The sequence below is a fragment of the Bufo gargarizans genome, chromosome 2 (assembly GCF_014858855.1).
Source record: "Bufo gargarizans isolate SCDJY-AF-19 chromosome 2, ASM1485885v1, whole genome shotgun sequence".
In the NCBI taxonomy this organism is placed as follows: domain Eukaryota; kingdom Metazoa; phylum Chordata; class Amphibia; order Anura; family Bufonidae; genus Bufo; species Bufo gargarizans.
Window position 1 is genome coordinate 397,316,320 of NC_058081.1, and position 6,000 is coordinate 397,322,319.

A 6,000-nucleotide genomic window follows, 5' to 3' on the forward strand; every position below is an offset into this window, starting at 1 on the left:
CCAATTCACACCAAATAGCCTTCCTCGCCTCCCAGATAACCAGTCCATGCAAGGTGGGCAGCCTTCACGATCACAGCCCCCTACACAGGAAAGTAAAGCCTAGCTGTCACTCATCAAGAGGTTCTGCAGCAGTGCCAGCCAGTCCTCACCCATAATGGGCTGTCATGTGAGGTCAGCGCTCCTATCTGCTCAGGCGAGACCCCCTGTAGCGAGGTGATGGGGTCAGAGGCAGACATGGAGGATGGGCAAGTGACCCCAGACACATGACAATACCCGGGCTGGGGGAGGGGAAGGCACTGCCGTTCTTCTTACCTCCAGCTCCACCTCTTGTGAGGCCTCTGGCCCGGGCGCTGCCACAGCAGAGACTTGTCTCCCTCCTCCCCCACCGTGTACGGGGGATTAGCCTAACGTCTCCTCTGAGCCCCGGGTGCCCCTCCTGCGGCCAGGCCCATGGCTGTCTGACCTGTGTGTAGTATCCGGCGTCTCTTTTGTGCGCACCAGCTAGCGCTCGGTCCCTCTCCGGTGTCTCTGCGCCTCCCGGTCTCGGTGTCTCTCACTGACCGTTGGGAGGGTCTCCTAGGCAGTCACGTGACGCCCCACAGGCGGAGCTTCGGGCTAGTTGGGGCGTGGCTGTCTCGCTCTGTGTTGGCGCGAGAGACGTAGACTGCGTCACCTATCGCATGCGCCGTGACTCGGCCTGGTGACCGAACGTAGCCTGCTCCAGCTGTGTCGCTATTAAGAAGGCAGCCATTTTATTGGTGGCACCGTGGAGTCTCGGACTTCTTTTTTTTAGTCTTCATTTTCTCTATCTGTAGTATAAGGTGTCAGAAATATGTATGTGAAGGTAATAAACGTGATAATCAAGTAATTGGTTAAAACATTTTTTGGAATAACTGATGCATGGCGTTTACTCCATCTACTGGTAGAAAGGTATATTGCACGTTGTAAAATCATATGTAGCCTTTTTTGTTATTTTTAGGCTAGGGCTGTGAGTTGGGGTGGACTTTACGACCATTCTAACCAGGCAAATGCTTGGGGCCCCAGAGATCAGCAGACCCCCTGCTGAACACAAGCAGTGGGCTTAAAATACCACATAAACAATGAAACCAGGGGCGGACATGATACCTGTGTGGCCAGTTTAGCTGCATGGGGCCCAGTGGGGGATGGGTCCTTTCCCAGCAGTAGCAGAAGTGCCTGGGCTCCACTACTAAGCTGGGAGTGGAACTTCACAGGCTACAGGTAAGCTTTAGTGGAGCGTAGTGGTGAAATAGGACCCTCAGGCATGACTTCATTAATCACCAGGGTTGGGATTTGGACTCCCACCAATCTGATACTGATGACTAGGGGTGAGCGAATCAACTTCAGATGGTACATCCAAAGTCAATTCGCAAAAAACTTTGTTGTAATACTGTACGGAGCAGGAGCTCAGTACAGTATCAGAATGTATTGGCTCCAAAGTTATTACTTCACAAAGTCGCGTGAGACTTCGTGTAATAACTTCGGTAATTAATTATTACTGTAAAAAACCTTGGTACCAAACTCGGGTTTCATTCCAAGGTACCACTGGGAACCAAATCAGAGTTCGGTACCGAGGTTTTTTTACAGTAACAATTAATTTCCCAAAGTACTTACACAAAGTCACACGTAACTTCGCAAAGTAATAAAGCGGTAATTGTTCCACAATATATTTGTGCAGTATAGCATACTTTACATTGTGGTACTTGCAGAGAAAGAAACCATTTGTCCTATCTTCCCATAAAGACACCATACCAAAGTAAGACAACACCCTCCCCACGGCCCGGTACATAATGACCTGACACTTTCTGTTTTTGTGTTTTCGTTTTTTACTCCCTGTCTACCCAGAGCCATAACTTTTTTTTTTTTTTTGCAGAACAAGTTGTACTTTATAATGGCAACATTTTCCAAGTCAAGTCAAGTCCCCCAGACAGCAAGGAAGGGAAGGGCCCAAAAAAGATGCAGGGTGTGTTCCGAAAGGGGGATATGGAAAGACACCATTTACCACTGCGAAACCTGCCCTGAAAAACCTGGCCTGTGCATGCAGGAGTGTTTTAGAATCTACCACACATCCATGGAGTATTAATTTCATCCTTGATGTACCCTGTAATTTTACCACCTAATACCTCTGATTTAGGGTCCATTCACACGTCCTTAGAATGGGTCCGGATCCGTTCCGCATCGTTGCGGAACAAATCCAGACCCATTCATTCTCTATGGGGCCGGAAGACATGCGGACAGCACACAGTGTGCTGTCTGCATCCGCATTTCCGGAGCATGACCCCGATCTTCTGGTCCGCGGCACCTGAAAAAAATAGAAGATGTTTTATTTTTGTCCGCAATTTTATTCTTGTCCGTAGCAATACACTACGGACGTGTGACTGGACCCTTAGTCCACATAGCTTACATATCCACTTTTCACCAACCACTACATATTAATTTCTGTGAATATATGAGTATTATTGTAACCTAAATGCATATGGATATGTGAGTCGTGTCTTTATTCAGCCGTGCATTCACCGCTCCTCCCCATTGCTATTAATAAGCATTGTCGTTCGCTACAAAGCCATCAGTGGAATTTTAGATGCATATGTGGAAGAACTCCATATTTCCCACCTCTTAAGTGTTTGCAGATGCTCTACATAGGATTCTGCATAGATACATTCATGTTGCATGTATTGATTCACTAAAGGGATCAAGTCTGATAGCTTTGGAGTGATGGGCAATTTCCACGAGGTAGCAATAAGCTTCCTAGCCAGTGGCGTACCGCCAATATAGGCAGACCACGCCGTTGCTATGGGGCCCGCAGCGCAGGGGGGCCCGGAGCGCAGGGAAGGCCCCGCCCCCTCTGTTTATTTTAGCCAGTACTAGTAGTACACTACACACACTGTGGCGCAGGCGCAGCGGGCCCGCTGCACTTGTCTTTGACTTTGATCGGTGGCCCCGCCCCCCTCCTGTCTTGTATTAACTTGCCTCATTGCATGAAGTTGATTCTCCCGGCCAGGCTGCAGGCGTGTTCTCTTTTCACACTGGCCAATCAGCACAAGTCAGCAGCACAAAGAGGCAGCTGCTGATTGGCCAGTGTTTGCAGGCAGCAGGAGCGGGCGCCGCTTAAACCCATTCATTCTCTGACCTGACCCTGCACCGAGCTCAGCCCCAGCCTGAAGGTCTGCCTGCCTGCCTGCCCGCCCACTCCTGACCGGACACGGAGTCCCGGACGGTGGTCACCTTCTATTGATTGGTTGGTGTGCCGTTTGTTGTTCTGTATGGGAACGGGAAGGGATAGATTAAGGCAGCATTGCCTGCCACTGCCAGGTAGCAAGAGAACTCATAGGGAGGGGGCTCATAGAGGACAGTCTGCTTTCCTCCTACTCTGTCCTGTATTAGCTCCCCCCCCCCCTGAGTCCTCTATGAGCCCCCCAACCCCTAATGCCCCCCAAACTGCCCAGGGCTAGGGGAAGAGGAGTAGAAGGAAAGCACACTGTCCTGAGCATTTTGGGGGGCATTAAGGGTTTGGGGGGCTCATAGAGGACAATCTGCTTTCCTCCTATTCTGTCCTGTATGAGCCCCCCCCCTGAATCCTCTATGAGCCCCCCAAAATGCCCCCATTACCCCAAAATGCCCAGGGGGGGGGAGTAGGAGGAAAACACACTGTTCTGAGACTCCCCCCCCCCCAGTCCTCTATGAGCCTCCCAACCCCTAATGCCCCCATTACTCCAAAATGTCAAGGGGGGGGGGGGGGAGTAGGAGGAAAGCACACTGTCCTCTATGAGCCTCCACCCCCCCCCCTCCTGAGTCCTCTATGAGCCCCCCAAACCCTGATGCCCCCCAAAATGCCCAGGGGGGGAGAGGAGTAGAATGAAAGCACACTGTCCTGAGCATTTTGGGGGGCTCATAGTGGACAGTGTGCTCTCCTACTCCTTCCCCCCCCCCCCGGGCATTTTGGGGGGCATTAGGGATTCTTTAATGGGGTGTGGCATGGGAGGAGCCAGGACAGGAGGTGGGATGGGCTAGGGGTGGGTAGTGGGCGGGGTTAAGGGGCCCAATTCAGATGCTTGCTATGGGGCCCAGTGATTTCTATGTACGCCCCTGTTCCTAGCTGCTGATAAAACTCCCATTTTGACCGGTCTTTTACTATAAGGCATATCACCTATTCCGAAGGATAAAACCGCTAGTGAAGGGTTGAGAGGAATTGGGAAACTCGCCACTGAAGAAAGAAGATCAAAGACCATTTCCCAGAACAGGAGAATAATAGGGCATGACCACCACATGTGCAATAAAGTTCCCCTATCCCCACAAGCCCTCAAGAAGCCTGGGCCATAGTTAGGATCCATATGGGCTATACGGGCTGGAGTTAGATACCATCTGAGCTGTATTTTCCTGTTTTGTTCAATGTGATTGATACATTCCTTCCATCCTTCCATTCTTCAACTGTCCAGGAACATCCCAATTCCTTCTCCCACTTCTTCATAAATCTCAATTTGGTTTCTGAAGTAGGGCCTAAGGCCTGGTATGCAATCGAGAGACCCTTCCCTTGACTCCTTCGGTTATTGAAATACCGTATTTTTCGCCCTATAAGACGCACCGGCCCATAAGACGCACCTAGGTTTTTGAGGAGGAAAATAAGAAAAAAAAAATTGAACCAAAAGGTGTGCTTTTGGTGGGTTTTGAACTAATTGTGGTTTGTGGCTGGCACAGTTATAGGGGATCTATGGGTGACGCACTGTTATGGGGGATCTGTGGGTGACGCACTGTTATGGGGGGATCTGTGGGTGACACTTAGGGGGGATCTGTGGGTGACACTTGGGGGGGGGATCTGTGGGTGACACTTGGGGGGGATCTGTGGGTGACACTTGGGGGGGGATCTGTGGGTGACACTTGGGGGGGGGATCTGTGGGTGACACTTGAGGGGGGGATCTGTGGGTGACACTTAGGGGGGATCTGTGGGTGACACTTAGGGGGGGATCTGTGGGTGACATTTAGGGTGGATCTGTGGGTGACACTTGAGGAACTGTGGGTGGCTCTTATTGGGCTCTCTGGATGGCACTGTTATGGGGATCTGTGTATGACACATATATTGCATCTTATGCTATGTGTCATCCACAGATCGCCTCCATAAGTGTCCCTGTAGTGAATAACCCTCAATACATGGGGTGGGGGTCGCATCTGCTTTTATAATGACAGCGGGGCCCGCGCAGTGACTGCATTCTACTACACGGGCCCTGCTCACTGTATAATCGTATCTCTAATAGTTAATTGTTATGTATATAATCCCATAATCAGCGCTGTGTATTACGGTACTTACAACTACAAGCGCTGGGTAGCAGAGAGGAGGGAGGAGGCAGGCCGGGAGGACAGGCGCAGGCAGCATGAGTCATACGTCATGCGCCCACACCGCCTGCTTCATTCATAAAGTGGGCAGAGCAGGCGCGTAACGTAGTGACTCACGCTGCCAGCGCCCGTCCTCCCTCCTCTCTGCTACCTACCGGAGCGGCGGGCGCTTGTAGTTGTAATTAATACACAGCGCTGATTATGCGATTATATACATAAGAATCAACTATTAGAGATACGATTATACAGTGAGCGGGGCCCGTGTAGTAGAATACAGTCACTGCACGGGCCCCGCTGTCATTTTAAAAGCAGATGCCGGCCCCCAGCCCCTCCTCCCTCACAGCTGATACACCCGCCACGCGGCATCGCGGCGGCTGTATCATTGAAAACTCGGCAAAATCAGCAGCATTCGCCCCATAAGACGCACTGCTATTTTCCCCCCACTTTTGGGGTGTAAAAAGCGAGTCTTATAGGGCGAAAAATATGGTAACTACTAAAAGGGGTACCCCTAGACAGCTGCCCCGGAGATGTCCCCTATTTTCCCAGTATATGTCTAATTTGAAGATATTGATAAAAGCAGGAATTAGGAATACCATATGTTTGGTGCAAGTTTTCAAATGATTTAATGCTATAGCCCTCATATAACTGTTCCAA

General features: G+C 50.6%; 1 protein-coding gene across 6 annotated transcripts in view; it reads right to left on the minus strand.

The window, feature by feature from the left end:
• Positions 1-593, minus strand: part of AFF4 (AF4/FMR2 family member 4) — a 116,747-nt gene extending 116,154 nt beyond the window's left edge. For 3 of the 6 annotated variants that reach the window (XM_044280838.1, XM_044280836.1, XM_044280834.1), the window contains exon 1: positions 464-593. The gene's annotated coding sequence lies outside the window, so the exon portion shown is untranslated. Of the gene's footprint in view, positions 1-312 lie in introns of all 6 variants that reach the window. The other 3 variants (XM_044280837.1, XM_044280835.1, XM_044280832.1) reach the window with 1 other exon arrangement.
• Between the last annotated feature and the right edge of the window lie 5,407 nt (positions 594-6,000).